We start from the raw sequence: 24,096 nt of genomic DNA on the forward strand, positions 1-24,096 counted from the left end.
AAAGAAATTTTAAAACTCAACAATAAAAAAAAAAAATTAAGGCAAAGTATCTGGATACCTCACCAAAAAGGACATACAGACGGCAAATAAACAGGAATATGCTGAAAATTGTTTGTCATTAGGGAACTGCAAATTAAAACAACAAAGAGATATCACTATACAACCATTAGAAAGATTTAAAATCCAAAATTTTAACAATACCAATTGCTGACGTGGATGCAGATCAACAGGAACTCTCATTCACTGATAGTGAGAATGCAAAAGGTTCAGCCACTTTGGAAGACAGCTGGCAATTTCTTACAAAGCTAAACATACTCTTACCACACAATCCAGCAGTCATGTTCCTAGATATTTACTCAACTTATTTAAAAACATATTCACAAAACCCCTGCAGACTTCAGGTTTTTGATCTACATGAAAGAAGCTTGGAAGTCACCACTCTGTCCTAACAACAAGTAAAACGCTGAACAGACTGGAAAATCAACAACTCTTCTTGAATTCATATGAGAGGGGAGGACACAGTGCAAACTGCTGTCTCCAAGACTGGAAAGTCAGACAAGTGAATACAGAGAGTCATGACTCACCTGAGCAGAGTCTCGCGGGCAGAAACTGGCAAGGGAACCAGTGCTGGAGCAGGAAAACCTGAACTGGAATTGTCTAATTGCTGGAGGTGCAGTGTGGACAATCCTGAGGGTTAAAAACTCCAGGGGAACCCAGTCATAGTGGGGCTCCCACACTTCAGTGAGTTTTACCTCCAGGAGCTCAACTGGATTCTCACAGTAAGTATCAGAGAAAAATCCCCTTGTGCTGTCAGCAGCAGGAAGGGAAGAGGAACCATTTTGAAATATGCCAGAGCAAGCTGTTCTACTTAACAAGGCCTGCACTCAGGAGAAATTAATTAACCAAAGTCTAATTGGCTGCGATATTAGCAGAGCCTAGCTCACCTGGGAGAAGGGAAATACCCAACTCTTGTCAGCTGTAGCCTTCCACATAGGAGAGGGGGAATACAAAGCTCTGGCCCACTTGAGCCATCCTCATTCACCTAAGGAGAGAGACAAAAACTGAAAAACACTCGTGAAGCTCATGATCCAAAGGCACTGGCCCACTAAACAACTGAGAGCTAGTTATTAGAGATTACAGAATTATAGGTATAGAATTATAGAACACTTCCCCTCCCCCCACACCTTACCACCACATTACTAATGGCCTGTTTACAGCAGTTCTTTGTTCAAATCTGGCTGTCAAGAAAAATTAAAGGCATACTAAAAGGCAAAGAAAACACAAGAGATAGAAGGAACCACACATTGCAGGGATTGGGAATGATCATACCAGGATTTTGAAAGAACTATAATTAATATGTTAAGAGCTCTAATGGATAAACAGCATGCAAAAACAGATGGATAATGTCAGCAGAGAGATGGAAATCCTAGGAAAGAACCAAAAAGAAACACTAGAAATGCAAAACACTGCAACAGAGATGGGAAGAAAGCCTTTGATGGGATTATTAGTAGACTAGACATGACAGAAGAAAGAATCTCTAGAATATCCAAGGTCTGTGGGACAACTACAAAAGGTGTAACATACACGTATAAGAATACCACAAGGAGACAACAGAAAATAACAGAAGAAATATTTTAAACAATAATGACTGAGAATTTCCCCCAAATTAGTGTCAGTCACCAAATCACAGATCCAGGAAGCTCAGAGAACGTCCAACAGAATAAATATCAAAAGATTACATGTAGGCATATCATTTTCAAACTATAGAAAATCAAAGATAAAGAAAAAAATCCTAAAAGTCACCTTCATACAAATGTTTACAGCAGCTTTACTCATAATTGTCAAAAATCAGAAGCAACCAAGATCTCCTTTTAACAGGTGTGAATAAACAGTTGTGGTACATCCCAACAATGAGATGTCATTCCATGAGAAAAAGAAATGTGGTACCAAACATGAAAAGATATGCATAAATTGTAAATGCATATTGCTAAGTGAAAGGAGCCAGTTTGAAAAGAATAAATCATGAAAAATTGTATGACACTCTGGAAAAGGCAAATCTATAGAGATAATTTTAAAAAGTCAGTGGTTGCCAGGTGTTTGGGGACTGAGAAGTGTTAAATAGGTGAAGTACAGAGGATTGTTTAGGGTAGTGAAACTATCCTGTATGATACTGTAGTGGTGGATACATGATACTGTGCATCTGTTAAAACCCATAGAAATTTACAGTACGAAGAGTGAACCTTAATATACATAATTAAAAAAAACATTCATTTAGATATTCTGGAGAGTCCACAATGGAACACAGAATGTGACAAAACATCTAACTGTATTACAAGTATGAAATAACTTCACTTAAGAAGTTTTGGGGAAAATGGGGTTGACCTAAGTAACTGTGGAAATGAATGGAGGCTGTAAAATGAAAGCCAAAGTAAACTATATAAAAGCACTGTAAAAAATTAATGAACAGATACTTTGCTAAGAAAAAATAACTCAGATAATATATTTACTTGAATTAAAGCATAACATCATTGATATTCCCCGTCTCTGACTAAATTGACACTGAATGACTCACCCTGGATTCTCACATCTGTTGCCTTTGAAGTCGGTGAAACACCAGTGTCTCAAGCACATGTTTAAGGCTTTACTTGAGATTTCACATACACTGATCTCAGGGACAAATTTACCTAAAATGGGATTTAAAAAATGTATTAAAGCCATGTAGGATCTTTACTTTGGTGCTGCCTGCACTCAAGTTGCAGATTCTCTTAAGATTCTAAATGTACACTTATCACAGCTGATGGGTTCAATCAGATGTGTTGGTTGCAGAAGCTCAGAGACGAGAGAAGTTGAAGAAACCTGCAGAGATTTCTTGGAACCCAGCTCCTGTTCACTAAAACCAATGGCAAATGTAAAGCAAATAGGAGATGACAAAGGTTGCAAAGACATTCATTGTTTGTTTTCTCTGGTGTGTGCTGTTTGCCAGGAGTCCGTTCCCTCTGTCATCCATTCCCCAATACGGCATGAGTTAGAAATTTTATCAGTAAATGTTTTCACTCTCAATATTCAACCTGTTCTAATAGACCGTTAAAGACAGTTTTTAGGTTCACAGCTTGTCATCATTTGTCTATACCTGTGGCAAGGAATATGGAATAAGATGCTCTCAGCGCTTTTTGCACATTAAACTAAGGTGACAAATGCTGTGTATCAGAATGATCAGGTACATAAAATTCAGAGACCCAACTGGCATGCTGTAGATATTTGGATGTTATTTAAAAAATGTTCATGATAAAGCGTTATAAGTTCAATATTATAAAGTCAGGTATACATTATAATGAAATGAACTACATGAATTAGCAATATGCACAATACAACTTATTCTTTGATCCTGATTTTTAGAATTTATGTTATGTTTATCAATTTATACATTATTCTATTTAAATACAGTTAAACAGAGCTATAATAAAAAGCATGATGTTTTATAATTGGGATGAGCTTTCTCAATAGGCAGAGGGAAGGAATGTGACTGACATCTTTATTTTCTTCTATGTGTAAAGGAAAATCACTTTATTTTGACATGCCTCAGTATTAAAATCAGCATTATAAAATATTCATTGTAATCCCTAATTTTCATACTGATAGTCAAGATTTAACAGAAGTTATAAGAATTGCACTGATATAGATTTACGGTACTCCAAATAAACATCAAATATGGGCTGTGAGCTAAAAGAGCCTATGTCATACTGCTTAGATCAGCTTCAGAAAGACATAGTAGATTTCCAGATTCTTCAGCACTATAAAATATGCATTGTAATCCCTAATTACAATGCAGATACAAGTCTGTCGATGCCCTTTCACATATAACTCCTTTAATTACTGCTTCAGATATTGGCAAATCATGATTTACAATTAATGAAAATTTAGAATTACACAATTATTAATCAAATAGTGTACTATCAAGCAGGATGGATTAAATTACGCTGTGATAATTTACAATCACAAAATCTCAATGGCTTAACACAGTCACAATTTATTTCTTGCCAATTAAGCACATCTATTGTGGTACTGCAGGGGCTTTCTGCTTATAACTGTCACTCAGGAATCTAGGGTGATACAGACTCATTCTGGACACATAATTCTACAACCATTGCAGTAGGGAAAAGGCTAGGTGGAAAGTTGCACCTGGATTTCAAATTTTCCAATTGGAAATCCATATAATACTCTGTTCACATTCCACTGGCCAAAGCAAATCACATGGCAATTCTTAATTTAAAGATAATGGAAGAGGAATAAACCTGGGATGATTCCAACACCAATCATAAGTACTACAATTATTGAGGAGGCCTCCCAGTGCACTTCACAGGCATACCTATGTTAAATTTATTCTAGCCGTTAGCTTCAGCTGAGTGCCAAAAGAAAAGCTGGAGCTCTTTGCAATCAAACTACTACAGGGTAAAGATTACAGTCAGCAAATTACCCAGGGCTGGCCCATGACTGTTCCTGTAGGTAAAGTTTTCTTGGAATCAGTCATGCCCACTCCTTTATGTATTGTTTATGGCTGCCTTTATACAACAACAGAAGAGTTATGTAGTTACAACAAACTCTGTATGGTCTGAAAAGTCTAAAATATTTACTCTTTGGAGTTTTAAAGAAAAATTTGCTGGCTACCAGTGTAAGTGCATACATGACAGATGATAAAAGATTTTATTTTTGTTTCTTCCTCGTTTTTTCTTTCAGTAGTGCTTGTTTCTGATGTAATATTGTACACGTGAAAATTCAAGGAGGTCCCCACAGGAGTCTACATTATTGATTAATGAGTGTGAAAAGCATCAATCCATATTTACCACCAGAAATTACTGAGAAAGGTTGAGTTTGTACCTGTGAAAGGATAAATATGAAGTTATATGTGCCTTTTGGTAAACACAGTATTTTTATATATCTTTTGTGTATTTTTAATTAAAAAGAATTTCATTAATAGTTACTTTTTCATTTTTTTCTATTGTGGCAAAATACACACAAAGCAAAATCCACCATTCTTATCACTTCAGCTCTGTGGCATTAAGCATACCCACACTGCTGCACGACCATCACCACCATCCATCTCTAGAACGTCTCCATGCTCCCCAACTGAAATTCTATACCCATTAGATACCAACTCCCAATTTCCTCCTCCCCACAGCCCCAAGTAACAGTATCTGTCTCCATGAACCTAACCACCCTAGGTATTCCCACACAAGTGGGATGTTGCAACATTTATCCTTCTGTGACTGGCCTACTTCTAGCATAACATCTTCAAGGTTCATCCTTGCTGTAGCACGTGCCAGGATTTCCTTCTCTTTCAAGTCTGAACAATAGTCAACAGTATGCATACACTACATTCTGTTTATCCTTTCTTCCTTGGATAGACACCTGGGTTACCCCCACCTCCTGGCTACTGTTAAAAATGCTGCCAGAACATAGGTGTACAAGTGTCTGTTCAAGTCCCTACTCCCACCTCTTTTGGGTATATACCCAGAGGTGGAACTGCTGGAAGACATGGCAATTGGTGTACAATTTTTGAGGACTAGACAGTCCTCCAGAGCCACTGCACAATTTCATATCCCCATCAGCAAAGCACAAGGACTCCAACTTCTGCGTATCTTTGCTAACACCTGCCACTGTGTTTTGTTTTGTTTCAACAACAGCCATCCCAAGTGTGTGAGGTGACATGCCATCCTGTTCTCGGTCTGAATTTCCTTAAAGATTAGTGATATTTAACATCCTCTCATATGCTCATGCGCTACCCATACATCCTCTTTGGAGAAATGTCCACTCAATTCCCTTATATTTAATTGGACTGCCATGTATTTTTATTGCTGAGGTGTAGGACATCTTTTGGTATTCTGGGTATCAATCCCTTATGCAGTATATGATTTGCAAATATTTTCTCCCATTCTGTAGATTACATCTTCACTCTGTTGACAGTGTCCTTGGATGCACAAAAGTTTTAAATTTTGATGAAGTCCAACTTATCTATTTTTTCTCTTGCTGCCTGAGCTTTCAGTGTCGTATCTAATAAAGCATTATCAAATCCAATGTCATGAAATTTTGCCATGTTTTCTTCTAAGAGTTTGATAGTTTTAGCTTTTACATTTAGGTCTTTGATCCATTTTCAGTTAACTTTTATATATGTTGTTAAGAGCATAACTTCCTTTCTTAATGCATGTGGATCATCTACTTCTCCCAAAACCACTTGTTGAAAAGATGTTTCTTTCCCCATTGAATAGTCTTGGCATCCTTGTCAAAAACCATTTGACTACTTGAGGTCCCTTTAAATTCCATGTTAACGTTAGGATGGGTTTTTCTATTTCTTCAAAAAAAAAAAAAATCATTGTGATTTTAATCAGGATTGCATTGAATCTGTAGTTTGCTCTGGGTAGTGTTAACATTTTAACAATATTGAATATCCCAATCAATGAATATGGGACATCTCGCCATTTATTTGTGTCTTTTTAAAATGTTTCTTTAATTTCAGTGTAAATATTTTTTTCTATTTGGTTAAGTTTATTCCTAAGTATTTTATTCTTTTTGATGCTATTGTAAATTGAATGGTTTTCTTAATTTCCTTTTTGATTGTTCATTGTTAGCATACAGAAATGCAACTAATTTTCATTGTTGATTTTGTATCCTATAACTTTGCTGAATTCATTTATTAGTTCCATTTTTTCTCTTTTTGGGGGGTGTAATTGTTTTGGTTTTCTACATATAATATCATGTCATCCGTGAACAGAGATAAGATTAATTCTTCCTTTCTGATTTGGAACGTTTAAATTTCTTTTTCTTGTCTAACTGCTCAGGTTGACTTCCAGTACTATGTTGAATATAAGTGTTGAAAAAGAACATTCTTGTTTTGTTCTTGATATTAAGAGAAAAAGTTTTCACTCTTTTATCATTGAGTATGAAGTTAGCTATGAGTTTTTCATATACGGCCTTTATTATGTTGAGGTGACTTCCTTCTATTCCTAGTTTTTTGTGTTATTATCATGAAATGTGTTCAATTTTGTCAAATGCTCTTTCTTAATCCATTGAGATGATCATGTGTTTTGTTTTGTTTTGGTTTTTTTCTGCTAATGTGATGTATCAATATTACATGGATTGATTTTCATATGCTGAACCATCCTTGCATTCCAGGAATAAATCCCACTTGGTCATGGTGTAAGTAAACAGAATGTTTATGGGGAAATTTAACAAACATTTTTAAATTATAAAACTTTTCAAATATTTACAAAAGAAAGGTCAATAAATCTTATGAATTCATCATCCAGCTAAAAAAAAAACATGTTTTAAATCTATCCCCTAATATTTGTTCTTTAAACCAAACAACTTTAAAGTTAATATGAATCTCAAATATAGTAATAAAAATATTTCTTACATAAACACAATCACATTAGCACTTGTTACAATTTATTAATGTTATATAATAATATTCAATTCATAATTGATTTCCTTTACCTTCTAAAAAATGTATTTTCACAGTTTTTGATCACATCAGAATTTTAAAAAATCATGCAAAATCCTCCATTTTAATTTTTTGTTTTTCAAGTCTATTAAAATTTTAAAGAAATGTAGGCAATTATTCTATAGTATACTCCAAATTTTGGATTTTATTGATTGCTTCCTTATGAGGTAGTTTAACTTTTTCCCTGTTCTCCATATTTTCTGAATATTTTAGTTAGATATAAAGTTTTGAATATATTAAACTTCAAAAATTTTGTCAAGAATACTGTGTAGATAATTTTAGGTGATTCAATTGCATAACATGGAGAAGCATAGTATGTTTGTTTGTCTCAGGACTAGTGATTCTAATCAGGAATGTCTAGATTAGTTAAGGCCTGAAGCTTTTACAATTTGAAGTCTCTTCTTTAACAAAAAGGCTACAGAATTACAAAAAAGTGACAAATATAAATGTTTAGTTAGAATAGTAAAGAAATTACAGACACAAAAATTAAATACATAAAACCTAACTAATTTTTTCAAACATCATACATTGTTCTGGCCCCTTCCAGAGCTTGGAAGTGACATATGCAAATAAGGGAAGCTGAAGCTAAAGCTTAATTACCTTCATGGTAACCTGCTTCTGATACTAAGATTGATTACTGCATTCCAGTCATGACATAACCCCTTCTTTATAATTCTTCCCATTAGCATTCCACCTTAGTAAAATGGTAACAGCTATCATGACTGGTACCTAAATCCATTATTTCAATATAGATTGCAAAAAGTTATTTAAATTTGATCATTTCTTCTCCATTTTTGAGGTAGAATTCATTTTGAAGAACAGTGACCCTCAGAGCTATTTGACTATCTGAAATACAGTTCCTACCATAAAGATAGTAAAATGTATATTTCCTTACCATTTCTATTTTGAGAGTAATGAGTTGATGTTTAAGCAAACTCTAATGATTTTATCATTTTGATATGTTACTTTTTTCTTCTTTTTATCACTATCTCTATGAACTCATTTTCTACATTTAGAGTTTTAATCAACTGTGAAGTCATTAAAAAAATTTTTTTTTAACTATGTTACCATTGGCTTAAAGATTCTATTCAAGCTGACTGACCCTTGGGTCCTCTTGACATGACCCCATAAGTTTCGAGTAGCCAATTTTTCTGGTGTTTTAATATGTGTTAGATTCATCTTATACATTTCCTGCCTCAAACACAGAACCAGTCATTTCCCCCAGGCAAATCCCAGGCCCCCTTAATTGGGTACATTATATTAAAGACAACAATCTTGTCATTGGGTATTATATCACTGTAAAAAGTGGCATCTCCTGCTTCTTTACAAAAATTACATTTCAAATTATATCACATCAGACTAAGTAAAATGATTGCCTGTAGTCTACTCTGATATAATTGTATTAGTAAATATAATTTGGATGTATTTTTCTTTTTTTTTTTTTTTAATTAATTAATTTATTCATTTATTTTTGGCTGTGTTGGGTTTTCGTTTCTGTGCGAGGGCTTTCTACAGTTACGGCAAGCGGGGGCCACTCTTCATCGCGGTGCGCGGGCCTCTCACTGTCGCGGCCTCTCTTGTTGCGGAGCACAGGCTCCAGACGCGCAGGCTCAGTAGTCGTGGCTCACGGGCCTAGCTGCTCTGCGGCATGTGGGATCTTCCCAGACCTGGGCTCGAACCCGTGTCCCCTGCATTGGCAGGCGGATTCTCAACCACTGCGCCACCAGGGAAGCCCTGTATTTTTCTTTTGAGTCTCAGAAAACTTGCATTTCTAACCAGATACCCAACTCACTGTTTTTATTTTTAAGAGCCAAGGATTACTACATCGGTTTAAAAACTAGTACATCTTCTATAATAGGGTTACAAACAGAAAAATACCTTCTGAGTTTACTAAATATAGACAAATCATATGTGGTGATATATACAAATTATGTGTGTCTAATATTTTATACATACTTTACTTATGGCTGAATAAATAGATAGTATCATGGCTTAGCTGCAAGTTACTGTTTTCTTATTTCTAATGACAAGTCCTATAACAAGAGAAAGTCAAGCATATTTCTGTACATAAAACGTGTAGCATTTTTCCAAAACTCTTCCCCTCCAGGGCTGCCTTATTCAGAGTATCCCAGTACCCATTATCAAATGAGTTCCTCAACTATCAATTCAGAGAAATGTAAATTTTACTTTCACTTGGTAAAAATAAAAAAGGATTGTCATAAATAATCTTTACTGAGAATGCATTTAGTATTCCCCACCCTTCACTTCATACCCATGCCTATTACTCAACAAGTAAGTTGACTGTCATAGGAACCTGTGGTAGCAACATTGGTGCACAGCTTCCATTTCATACACAGTAATTACTTCTACTTAGAATCCATGGCATTGGAGATGAGTGCCTGTCATGTCTGTCATCGAGCTTGCCCTTAATTGGAAAAAATGATGGATCGATGGATAGACAGGAGGCAGGAAGGTGGACAGAAAGACGGAAGGCAGCGAATAATAACAGCAGTGCATAGATTAAAATAAGTTAAGCTTTGTGAGCACTGCAAGAGGCCAGACAGCTTGAAAGATGCTTATGTTCAGTTTACAGATTTATGACTTGCTCTCTCCAATATTCATGAACATGGAGAGTATTTGCCTAAGGCATGATACAGTGGCAAAGCATTAAAATTGACAATAATTGCCTAACACAATGAACAACATAATTATAGACTTTTGGCCATTTTATCCATAGAGTTCAAGATACATTTAGTAAACTTAAATGTATCTGCATGTACATAAATGCATTCATCTCAAGCAGAGGTCAGTTGCCTACAAGATTTTAAAATCTTTTTATCTCTTAACTAATGCTGTTTTTTCCCCTTTCATTTTGTTTACAGCATGTAAATTGCAGTTTTACTTAATTCAACAGATCCTTGACTAACTGGCTGTCAGTTCCACTGTGAATGTTACATTCAATAAGCTACAATTATAAATCCTTAAGAGTCTTCTTATTATTGAAAGGAAGGTGAACACACAAAAGAATAACATTATATTTTTACATTTAACCAAGATTATTGGTTCTTTGCAGCAAGGTTTTCAGACAATAAAAACAACTGATGTCATTTTATTTATCTCCAAATATCTTTTACAGAGCAGGGGAACTAATGTTCTTTTGTTCTGCTGGCAAATTTCCTTGCTGTTGTGTAAACATTATAGTTTACTTTTAAATAAAAAAAAATTTAAAAAAAGAAAGAAGGAAACAATTCATATTGACTATATGTTCCTTTCCAGGTAGACTGTATTTTCTTCTACTCCACAGCCAAACTTTTTGAAGGAACTATCTGCATATAATTTTCTTTTCAAAGGATCACCTAAACACTACTCAACTAATCAACTACAGTTTGGCATCACTCCTCTTGCTCTATTAAAAGTGGTCTTTGGAGGACCCCAACAAACCCCATGTTGCCAAATCTAAGGATAACTTCACCATCAATGTCGTACCAGAAATGTCAGTACTTGATTTTTCTCAAACCACACTCTGATTTCTAGTTCAACACAAGCCCTGGGCTGCCTTCTTCTTCCAATCTTTCACGATTGTAGTAATAAATACTTTTATGTCCTAATATTGGTAATCACGATCACCATCTCTCCCTTTTCTTAAATAGTCATGTTAGGAGTCTACCAATTTTATTAACTTTTTTTTCACGAAAAACAACTTTTGTCTCTATTAATTGTATTTATGTTGAGTAGTTTTTTTTTATTTCATTGATTTCTTTTCTATTTATTTATTTATTTTGTATTGCCTGGGACAGTTATACCATATACTGTAATTATTTTGGCTTAATACAGATAGTTGTTCTTCAACTAAATTAAGAGCAGGAAAAATTTTTTTTTTTTTTTTTAATAACAATACCTGTTTTCATTTCATCTATACATGAGTTCCAATGGGTGGTGTTTCCCTTCAGCCTGAAAAAACATCCTTTAGTATTTCCTTTAATACCATTCTACTGGCCAGAAATTCTCTCAGCTTCTGTTTTCCTGATTTTGTCTTTCTTTATCCTCATTATGATTGGATATTTCTCTGTAGATTCTGAGTTTGGTTTGTTAGTTTTAAGCTATATTACACATTAAAATCTAGAAGATTCTCGCCTAACCATTCTCTGAATAATTTTGGTGGCTAGTTAAGGCGCTCTGACCCACCGCCAACATCCTGGGCTCAAAGACTGGAGGCCCCTTGTAATAAAATTACAGAGGGAGCTATGATTGAAAGTAGATCTCGGAGGGGGTTATGTCCCTACCACAGTGGATCAGACTCCACTGAAGGTGAAGTTCTTGGCTTCTAGAACCAACCTTGTCTGCCCCCTTCCACATGGACTGTGTCCTGAAGCCTAGTTCCCATGAAGCATGTTTAGAAGTTGAGCTAGTTTTCGGAAAACTTCTCCTGACTCTTGGTGTATTGTCAGGTCCACTCTCCAGCCCCCACTACCTTTGTCAGCACTGGACAATTTCCCCCTTCTCCTCATGCCTTGTTTGTACATAAGTGTCTCCTCACAATCAATAAATAGTTCCAAGTTTGTAAACAAACAAGCAAGGAAAAACTTTCACATTGGCATAAAGGTCACAGCATAACTCTAAAAATTGATTTCAAATTGGAATCACATTGAATTTTAATATAATTTTGGAAAAACAATATCAAAAACGATATTATAAACATGTTATGTTTCCATCAAACAATACGGTACATTCCTTCCCTTTGTTCTGGTCTTGTTTTATGTCCTTCAATAAAATTGTATTACTTTCTTCATAAAAGTTGGGTACTTTTCCTTTAAGTTTATGCCAAAGTATCATAGCTTTTCTACTGTGTTGAATGGATTATTAAAAAATCCTATTACTACTTCTAATAGGAAAGACCTAGTTATAAATTATATTTTACATCCCTTCAATTTTCCTAGATCCCTTAATATTTTTTTAAGAATTTACTTGTCTCTTAGTTTTTGTAGATACAAAAATACATCATCAAAAAGATATATTTTATGTCTTCATTTTTAAAATTTATAAAGATTATTTCATGTTATCTTATTGGTTGTAACTGAAAATTTATAATAATGTTGCATAATAATGTGGATGCTATCCCTCTCTGTCTTAATCCTGGTTTCTCCATGCTGAAGATTTAGAGTCCTGTTATCTAAAGTGTTGCTTGCTATTAAAATTTGATAAAGGATTTTGATTACAATTTCCATTTTGCTTGGAGATTTTATTAAAAACAAATTTCAAATGATACCAAGAAATTTGCCTGCATATTAGAGAAAATATTAATGTTTTATTTTATGGATATTATGAGATGTATTGATAGTATTACTGTTACTGAGCTAAATTTTCAGTCTTGCAATATATTCTAGTTTATCATAACATATTATGCTTTCAATACACTGTTTATTATACTATTTATGTTCTATATATAAACATATCAATTACATTTGATATAGAACTGGGCTTTAACCTTAATCTTTTTATGTTGCTATATTTTTATTTTACAAAATGAATTTAAAAAATTTACATTTTATTTCATGACTGAAATGGGTTCAATATCATTAGAGTTACTTACCATTTAAAGTTTGTAGAGAAATTAACTGTCCAAATATCTTTACCTCATTTCCTTTTTTTGTTATTTTTTCCAGCATTACTAAGGCATAATTGACAAATAAAAATTATTTATATTTAAAGTGTACAACTTTGTTTTGATATATGTAAACATTGTGAAATAATCACTACACTTAAGCTAATTAACATATCTACCACCTTACATAGTTATCATTTGCTTTTGTGTGTGTGCACCTGGTATGAACCCTTAAGATTTACCCTCTCAGAAAATTTCAAGTATACAATATTGTTAACTATAGTCACACTGCTGTTCATTAGATCTCCAGAAATTATTCATCTTGCATGACTAAAACTATGTACCCCTTGACCAACATCTCCCCCTTTCCTCCTTCCACCCTGCCTCCTGGAACTCACCATTATACTCTCTGTTTCCATGAGTTCCATGACTATTTTAGATTCCACAGATAAGTGAGATCACACAGTACTCGTCTTTCTGAGTCTGGATTATTTTATTTAGCATAATGTCCTCCAGGTTCCTCCATGTTGTCACAAGTGTCAGGATTTCATTCTTTTTTTAAGGCTGAATAATCTATTATATATCTACATTTTCTTTACCCATTCATCCACTGATGAGCATTTAGGTTGTTTCCTTATTTGGCTGTTGTGAATAATACTGCAAAGAACATAGGAGTGCAGATCTTTTTGAGATACTGATTTCATTTCTTTTGGATATGCTGTATATGTAGAAGTGGGATTGCTAGATCATAAGGTACTTCCATTTTTAATCTTTTGAGGAACCTCCTTATTGTTTTCCATAATCACTGTATGAATTTACATTCCTACATACAGTGGAAAAAGGTTCTTTTTCTCCATATCCTTCTGTGTTATTCTTTGTCTTTTTGATGACAGTCATTCTAACAGGTATGAGGTGATAACTCATTGAGGTTTTAATTTGAATTTCCTTGACTAGTGACATTGAGCAGCATTTAATGTAACTTTTGGCCATTCTGATGTCTTCTTTTGACAAATGTCTATTCAGGCCCTTGGTCCATTTTTTAAATTGGTCTGTGTTTTTGCTATTGATTTGTATGAGTTCCTTACCTATTTTGGATATTAGCTCCTTATCAGATACAAGATTTGCAATATTTTCTCCCATTCTTAGGTTACCATTTCATTCTGTTGATTCTTTTGCTGTGCCAAAGCTTTTTAGTTTGATGTAGTCCTGCTTGTCTATTTTGCTTTAGTTGCCTGTGCTTTTGGTGTCATATCCCAAAACTCATTGCCAAGACCCATTTCAGGAAGCTTTTTCCTTATGTTTTATTATTGTAATTTTATAGATTCAGGTTTACATTTAATACTTTAATCTATTTTGAGTTGGTTTTTGTATGTGGTATGAGATAAGTGTCCAATTTCATTCTCCAGCATGTTAATATTCAGTTTTATTAGCATTACTTATTAAAGAAAACTATCATTTCCTCATTGTGTGTTCTTGGCAGCTTTGTTGAAGATCAGTTGACCTTAGAAACCTGGATTTATTTTTGGCCTCTCTACTCTGTTCCTTTGTTCTACATGTCTGTTTTTAAGCCAGTCCCATACTGTTTTTATTACTGTAGCTTTGTAATGTATTTTGAAATCAGGAATTGTGATTCTTCCAGCTTTGTACTTCTTGCTCAAGATTGCTTTGGCTATTTGGGGTTTTTTGTAGTTCCATATGAATTTTGGTATTGTTTGTTCTATTTCTACAAAGAGCGTCATTGGGATTTTGATAGGGATTGCATTGAATCTGTAGATCTCTTCGGGTAGTACAAACATTTCAACAGTATTAATTCTTCCAATCTACAAACACTGGATATCTTCCCATCTGACTGTGTCTCACCTCTTTGGTTAAGTTTATCCTCAAGTATTTTATCCTTTTTGTTGTTACTGTGAATGGTAAATTTTTCTTAATTTTCTCTTTGAACAGTTTATTGTTTATGTGTAGAAATATGACTGATTTTTTTCTTCAGTTATGATAGACATATAACACTATATTAGTTTCAGGTGTACAATGTAATAATTCGATATTTGTATATATTGCAGAAAGATCATCACCATAAGTCTAGTTAATATCCATCACCATACAAAGTTACAAAATTTTTTTCTTGTGATTAGAACTTTTAAGATCTACTCTCTTAGCAACTTTTAAATATGCAATACAGTATTATTGACTATGGAAAATGTGACTGATTTCTGTACAGTGATTTTGTACCCTGCAATTTATTGAATTTATTATACTAGCAGTTTTTTAAACTGAATCCTTAGATTTTTCTACAGATATGATTGTATTATCTGAAAACAGAGATTATTTTATTTTTTCTTTCTTATTTGAATGACTTGTATTTCTTTTTCTTATCTACTTTCTCTGGCTAGAAATTCCAGTACTATGTTAAATAGAATTGGCAAAGGTGGGCATCCTTGCCACGTGCCGGATCTTAGAATAAAAGCTTTCCATTTTCCGCCATTAATTATTATATTAGCTGTGGGCTTCTCATATACAACATTTATTGTGTTGAGGTAAGTTCCTTCTACACTTTGTTGAAAGGTTTTTATTATGAATGAATGTTGAAAAAAGATGCAAAATCTTTTTCTGCATCTCTTTTCTAAGGTGATTGATCTATTCAAGTGTCCTAATTAATTTAAAATCAAGATTGGTATTTTACATATAAATTATTATTATGTTTTCAAATTTATTGAAATAGACTTCCAGGTAATACTTTGTAATTAAATTTCAATCCATCTGTGGAGTTTTGTCTCATTCTTTTACCTATAGACTATGCCTACTTCAATTCTACAATGGTAGATTTCTACAGTTGAGATAGAAACCATATGGCTTCAAAACCTAAAATATTTATTTTCTGGGCCTTTATGAAAAATGTTTACTGAGCTGTTATAAAGAAATACGTAGAAAATCTAAACACTAATACTTTATTGTATTTTAGTTTCACTTGGAATTTTCCAGTAGACCATAACTGTACCAACACAAAACACTCTTCTGTTTTTCTCTATACTAAATATTATACCTCATTTCATTTTCTTTCTTCAAAATCAAATGCTTAATTTCTTTGTTACAACCATCCCTCTGCCTTTCCTATCCAGTTATACACATCAGAAACCTGGGCTCCTTTTGGGTACATTCTCCTTCTACACACTGCAGCCAATCTATTATTTATAAATTTCTTAGACAAATAATGTTGAGTTACACTATGTCTTGGTAACTAAGAATAATACTGTGTAAAATTCTAATTCCCTACACCAGATATTTTTAACTATGTAAAACAGCTATTACATTAAGCAATCTGTAATTGGTACACCATTATATTCCTTACATAATCTGAGATTTGCATATTCTAGTTCCTTCCTATTTCTTCACCTTTACCTTGTGTACTTTCTTGCCTCTTCAAGCACAGTATCTTTCTTCAAGCTTCTCTAGTGCAGAAAGCTCTTTCTGACACTTAGACATCATTGAAAGATGTTTCTTCTCCCTGAAAAGCCCACTCTCCTGAACAATGCAATCAAACTTCAGTAAAAACAGTCCCTCTCAAAGGACTTTTTAAAAATTTTTATTTCATTTTATTTTATGTTTTTTTACACTTTTATTGGAGTATAATCGCTTTACAATGTTGTGTTAGTTTCTGCTGTATAACAAAGTGAATCAGCTATATGTATACATACATCCCCATATCCCCCCCCCTTGCGCCTCCCTCCCAACCTCCCTATCCCAGCCCTCTAGGTGGTCACAAAGCACCAAGCTGATCTCCCTGTGCTATGCCGCTGCTTCCCACTAGTTATCTATTTTACATTTGGCAGTGTATATATGCCAAGGCCACTCTTTCACTTAGTCCCAGCTTATCCTCCCTGCACCATGTCCTCAAGTCCATTCTCTACGTCTGTGTCTTTATTCCTGTCCTGACCCTAGGTTCATCAGAACCATTTTTTTTCTGATTCCATATATATGTGTTAGCATATGGTACTTGTTTTTCTATTTCTTACTTACTTCACTCTGTATAACACACTCTAGTTAATCCATCTCACTACAAATAACTCAATTTCGTTTCTTTTTATGGCTGAGTAATATTCCATTGTATATATGTGCCACATCTTCTTTATCCATTCATCTGTCGATGGACACTTAGGTTGCTGCCATGTCCTGGCTATTGTAAATGGTGCTGCAATGAACATTGTGGTACATCTCTTTTTCTAAATTATGGTTTTTCAGGGTATATACCTAGTAGTGGGATTGCTGGGTCATATGGTAGTTCTATTTTTAGTTTTTTAAAGAAACTCCATACTGTTCTCCATAGTGGCTGTATCAATTTACATTCCCACCAACAGTGCAAAAGGGTTCCCTTTTATCCACACCCTCTCCAGCATTTGTTTGTAGATTTTTTGATGATGGCCATTGTAACTAGTGTGAGGTGATATCTCATTGTGGTTTTGATTTACATTTCTCTGATGATTAGTGATGCTGAGCATCCTTTCATGTGTTTGTTGGCAATCTGTATATCTTCTTTGGAGAAATGTCTATTTAGGTCTTCTGCCCATTTTTAGATTGGGTTGTTTATTTTTCTGATATTGAGCTGCATGAGCTGTTTGTACATTTTGGAGATTAATCCTTTGTCAGTTGCTTCGATTGAAAATATTTTCTCCCATTCTCAGGGTTGTCTTTCCATCTTGTTTATGGTTTCCTTTGCTGTGCAAAAGCTTTTAAGTTTCGTTAGGTTCCATTTGTTTTTACTGTCATTTCTCTAGGAGGTGGGTCAAAAAGGACCTTGTTGTGATTTATGTCACAGGGTGTTCTGCCTATGTTTTCCTCTAAGAGTTTTACAGTGTCTGGAATTACATTTAGGTCTCTAATCCATTTTGAGTTTATTTTTGTGTATGGTGTTAGGAAGTGTTCTAATTTCATTCTTTTACGTGTAGCTGTCTAGTTTTCCCAGCACCACTTACTGAAGAGGCTGTCTTTTCTCCATTGTCTCTTCTTGATTCCTTTATCAAAGATAAGGTGACCATATGTCCATGGGTTTATCTCTGGGCTTTCTATCCTGTTCCATTGATCTATATTTCTGTTTTTGTGCCAGTGTCATACTGTCTTGATTACTGTAGCTTTCTAGTATAGTCTGAAATCAGGGAGCCTGATTCCTCCAGCTCTGTTTTTCTTTCTCAAGATTGCTTTGGCTATTCAGGGTTTTTGTGTTTCCATATAAATTGTAAACTTTTTTTTCCTACTTCTGTGAAAAATGCTATTGGTAGTTTCATAGGGATTGCATTGAATCTGTAGATTGCTTTGGGTAGTATAGTCATTTTCACAATGTTGATTCTTCCAATCCAACAACATGGTATATCTCTCCATCTGTTTGTATCATCTTCAATTTCTTTCATCAGTGTCTTATAGTTTTCTGCATACAGGTCTTTTGTCTCCTTAGGTAGGTTTATTCCTAGGTATTTTATTCTTTTTGTTGCAATGGTAAATGGGAGTGTTTCCTTAATTTCTCTTTCAGATATTTCATCATTAGTGTATAGGAATGCAAGAGATTTCTTTGCATTAATTTTGTATCCTGCTACTTTACCAAATTCATTGATTAGCTCTAGTAGTTTTCTGGTAGCATCTTTAGGATTCTCTATGTACAGTATCATGTCATCTGCAAACAGCTTTACTTCTTCTTTTCCAATTTGGATTCCTTTCATTTGTTTTTCTTCTCTGACTGCTGTGGCTAAAACGTCCAAAACTATGTTGAATAATAGTGGTGAGAGTGGGCAACCTTGTCTTGTTCCTGATCTTAGAGGAAATGGTTTCAGTTTTTCACCATTGAGAATGATGTTGGCTGTGGGTTTGTCATATATGGTCTTTATTAGGTTGAGGTAGGTTGCCTCTATGCCCACTTTCTGGAAAGTTTTTATCATAAATGGGTGCTGAATATTGTCAAAAGCTTTTTCTGCATCTACTGAGATTATCATATGGTTTTTATGCTTCAATTTGTTAATATGATGCATCACATTGAGTGATTTGCATATACTGAAGAATCCTTGCATTCCTGGGATAAACCCCACTTGATCATGGTGCATGATCCTTTTAATGTGCTGTTGGGTTCTGTTTGCTAGAATTTTGTTGAGGATTTTTGCATCTATGTTCATCAGTGATATGGGCATGTAGTTTTCTTTTTTTGTGACATCTTTTCTGGTTTTGGTAGCAGGCTGATGGTGGCCTTGTAGAATAAGTTTGGGATTGTTCCTCCCTCTGCTGTATTTTGGAAAAGTTTGCGAGGGATATGTGTTACCTCTTCTCTAAATGTTTGATATAATTCACCTGTGAAGCCGTCTGGTCCTGGGCTTTTGTTTGTTGTAGGATTTTTAATCACAGTTTCAATTTCAGAGCTTGTGATTGGCATTCATATTTTCTATTTCTTCCTGGTTCAGTCTTCGAAGGTTGTACTTTTCTAAGAATTTTGTCCATTTCTTCCAGGTTGTCCATTTTTTGGCATATAGTTGCTTGTAGTAGTCTCTCATGATCCTTTGTGTTTCTGCAGTGTCAGTTATTTTTCCTCTTTCATTTCTAATTCTGTAGATTTGAGTCTTCTCCTTTTTTTTCCATGATGAGTGTGGCTAATAGTTTATCAATTTTGTTTATCTTCTCAAAGAACCAGCTTCTAGTTTTATTGATCTTTGCTATTGTTTCCTTCATTTCTTTTTCGTTTATTTCTTATCTGATCTTTATGATTTCTTTCCTTCTGCTTTGGGTTTTTTTCTTTTTTCCTCTTTCTCTAGTTGCTTAGGTGTAAGGTTAGGTTGTTTGGATTTTTCTTGTTTCTTAAGGTAGGATTTTATTGCTATAAACTTGCCTCTTAGAACTGATTTTGCTGCATCCCATAGGTTTTCGGCCATCATGTTTTCATTGTCATTTGCCTCTAGGTATTTTTTGATTTCCTCTTTGATTTCTTCAGTGATTTCTTGGTTATTTAGTAGTGTATAATTTAGCTTCCATGTGTTTGTATTTTTACAGATTTGTTTCCTGTAATTGATATCTAGTCTCATAGTGTTGTGATCAGAAAAGATACCTGATACAATATCAATTTTCTTAAATTTACCAAGGCTTGATTTGTGACCAAGATATCATCTATCCTGGAGAATGTTCCATGTGCACTTGAGAGGAAAGTGTATTCTGTTGTTTTTGCTTGGAATGTCCTGTAAATATCAATTAAGTTCATCTGGTCTAATTTGTTATTTAAAGCTTGTGTTTCCTTATTTATTTTCATTTTGGATGATCTGTCCATTGGTGAAAGTGGGGTGTTAAAGTCCCCTACTATGATTGTGTTACTGTCGATTTCCCACTTTATGGCTGTTAGCATTTGCTTTATGTATTGCGGTGCTCCTATGTTGGGTGCATAAATATTTACAATTGTTATATCTTCTTCTTGGATAGATCCCTTGATCATTATGTAGTGTCCTTCTTTGTCTCTTATAATAGAGTTTAAAGTCTATTTTGTCTGATATGAGAATTGCTACTTCAGCTTTCTTTTGATTTCCATTTGCATGAAATATCTTTTTCCATCCCCTTACTTTCAGTCTGTATGTGTCCCTAGGTCTGAAGTGGGTCTCTTGTAGACAGCATATATATGGGTCTTGTTTTTGTATACATTCAGCCAGTCTGTCTTTTGGTTGGAGCATTTAATCCATTTACTTTTAAGGTAATTATATGTGTGTTCCTATTACCATTTTCTTAATTGTTTTGGGTTTGTTTTTGTAAGTCTTTTCCTTCTCTTGTGTTTTCTGCCTAGAGAAGTTCCTTTAGCATTTGTTGTAAAGCTGGTTTGGTGGTGCTGAATTCTCTTAGGTTTTGCTTGTCTGTAATGGGTTTAATTTCTCCATTGGATCTGAATGAAATCCTTGCTGGCTAGAGTAATCTTGGTTGTAGGTTTTTCCCTTTCAGCACTTTAAATATGTCCTCTCACTCCCTTCTGGCTTGCAGTGTTTCTGCTGGAAGATCAGCTGTTAACCTTATGGGCATTCCCTTGTATGTTATTTCTTGCTTTTCCCTTGCTGATTTTAATATTTTGTTTGTATTTAATTTTTGATAGTTTGATTAATGTGTCTTGGCGTGTTTCTCCTTGGATTTATTCTGTATGGGACTCTCTGAGCTTCCTGGACTTGACTATTTCCTTTCACATGTTAGGGAAGTTTTCAACTGTAATCTCTTCATATATTTTCTCACTTTCTTTTTCTCTCCTTCTTCTGGGACCACTGTCATTTGAATGTTGGTGTGTTTAATGTTGTCCCTGAGGTCTCTGAGACTGTCCTCAATTCTTTTCTCTTTATTCTGTTCTGTGGCAGTTATTTCCACCATTCTATGTTCCAGGTCACTTATCCATTCTTCTGCTTCAGTTATTCTGCTATTGATTCCTTCTAGAGAATTTTAAATTTCAGTTATTTTGTTGTTCATCATTATTTGTTTGCACTTTAGTTCTTCTAAGTCTTTGTTAAACGTTTCTTGTATTTTCTCCATTCTATTTCCGAGATTTTGGATCATCTTTACTGTCATTACTCTGAATACTTTTTCAGGTAGACTGCCTATTTCCCCTTCATTTGTTTGGTCTGATGGGTTTTTACCTTGCTCCTTCATCTGCTGCATATTTCTCTGTCTTCTCATTTTGTTTAACTTACTCTGTTTGGGGTCTCATTTGCACAGGCTGCAGGTTCGTCATTCCTGTTATTTTTGTGTTTATGCCCAGTGGGTGAGGTTGGTTCAGTGGGTTGTGTAGGCTTCCTGGTGGAGGGGACTGGTGCCTGTGTTCTGTTGGATGGGGCTGGATCTTGTCCTTCTGGTGGGCAGGGGTCCGTCTGGTGGTGTTTGGGGATGTCAGTGAACTTAGTATGACTTTAGGCAGCCTCTCTGCTAATGAGTGGGGTTGTGTTCCTGTCTTGCTAGTTGTTTGGCATGGGGCATACAGCACTGGAGCTTGCTGGCCATTGGGTGGAGCTAGGTCTTAGTGTTGAGAAGGCGATCTCTGGGAGAGCTCTCGCCAATTAATACTACATGGGACGGGAGGTCTCTGGTTGTTCAATGTCCTGGACTCGGCTGTCCCTCCTCAGAAGCCCAGGCCCAACATCTGGCTGTATCACCAAGACCCTTCCATCCGCATGCCTTGAAAGAAAAGGAAGAAAAAAAAAGAAAAAAAAACCAAACAGAACCCCAAAACAAATGGTAAAAGCAAAACTAAACATAAAATCAAACAAAGAAACAAACAAACACACACACACACTAATTAAAAGAAAAAAGAAACAAACAAAAGAAACAAAAATAACAGGAAAACAAACAAAAAAACGAGCAGACAGAACCCTCGGACAAATGGTAAAAGCAAACCTAAACAGACAAAATCACACAAAGAAACATACACACACACACTCATTAAAAGAAAAAAAAAACAAAAAAGGAAGAGAGCAACCAAATCAATAAACAAATCCACCAATGATAGCAAGCACTAAAAACTAAACTAAGTTAAACATAAAACCAAAAACAAATCAGACGCAGAAGGCAAACCCCAAGTCTACATTTGTTCCCAAAGTCCAGTGCCTCAGTTTTGGGAGCATTCATCGTCTATTCAGGTATTCCACAGATGCAGGGTTTATCAAGTCGATTGCAGGGATTTAATCCGCTGTTCCTGAGGATGCACAGAGAAATTTCCCTTTCTAACCTCTGTTTGCACAGCTCCTGGGGTTCAGCTTTGGTTTTGGCCCTGCCTGTGTGTGTAGGCCACCCTCAGGCATCTGTTCCCTGCCCAGACAGGAAAGGGTTAAAGCAGCGGCTGATTAGGGCTCTCTTGATCACTCAGGCCGGAGAGGAGGAGAGGTATGATAGTCATAATTGGAATACGGGGTGAGCCTGCAGGGGGAGAAGCTGACATGACATTGCAACAGCCTGAGACTTGCCTTGTGTTCTCCTGGGGAAGTTGTCCCTGGATCACGGGACCCTGGCAGTGGTGGGCTACACAGGCTCCTGGGGGAGTGCGGGTAGTGTCCTGTGCTTGCACACAGGATTCTTGGTGGCAGTGGCGGCAGCATTAGTGGTCTGTGCCTGACTGTGGGGTCTGAGATGATAGCTGCGGCTCATGCCCATCTCTGGAGCTCGCTTAGGCTGTGCTCTGCCATCTGTGGGCACACAGAGCAGGAAGCCCCTCTCCTCGTGCATCCCGAAACAATGGTTTCTTGGCTCTTAGGCAGGTCCAGACTTTTTCCTGGACTCCCTTCTAACTAGCTGTGGCACACTAGCACCCTTCAGGCTGTCTTCATGCAGCCAACCCCAGTCCTCTCCCTGGGATCTGACCTCCGAAGCCTGAGCCTCAGCTCCTAGTCCCCAGCCCCCCGGCAGGTGAGCAGACAAGCGTGTCACGCTGGTGAGTGCTGGTCAGCACTGAGCCTCTTTGCAGGAATCTCTCCGCTTTGCCCTCTGCACCCCTGTTGCTGCACTCTCCTCCGTGGCTCCGAAGCTTCCCCCCCACACACTCTGCCCCCGTGTCTGCCAGTGAAGTGGCTTCCTAGTGTGTGGAAACTTTTCCTCCTTCACAGCTCCCTCCCAGAGGTGCAGGTCCCATCCCTATTCTTTTGTCTCTGTTTTTTCTTTTTTCTTTGCCCTACCCAGGTACATGGGGATTTTCTTGCCTTTTGGGAAGTCTGAGGTCTTCTGCCTGCAGCGTTCAGTAGGTGTTCTGTAGGAGTTGTTCCACATGTAGAAGTATTTTTGATGTATTTGTGGGGAGGAAGGTGATCTCCACGTCTTACTCCTCTGCAATCTTGAAGGTCTCTCTCAGATTTTTTCTTAATGTAAAACACGTTTGTTCTTTCACCCTTAGTCTCATAAAATACTACACATTTTTTGGATAGTATTCATCACAGAAAAATATGTTATTGTGAGATTTTATTTCGCATCTCTCTCCTCAGTACTTTGTAAGCTCCATGATAACAAGAATCAAATTTCCTAATGAATA

This window comes from Balaenoptera musculus, chromosome 3 (genome assembly GCF_009873245.2).
Source record: "Balaenoptera musculus isolate JJ_BM4_2016_0621 chromosome 3, mBalMus1.pri.v3, whole genome shotgun sequence".
Lineage (NCBI taxonomy): Eukaryota > Metazoa > Chordata > Mammalia > Artiodactyla > Balaenopteridae > Balaenoptera > Balaenoptera musculus.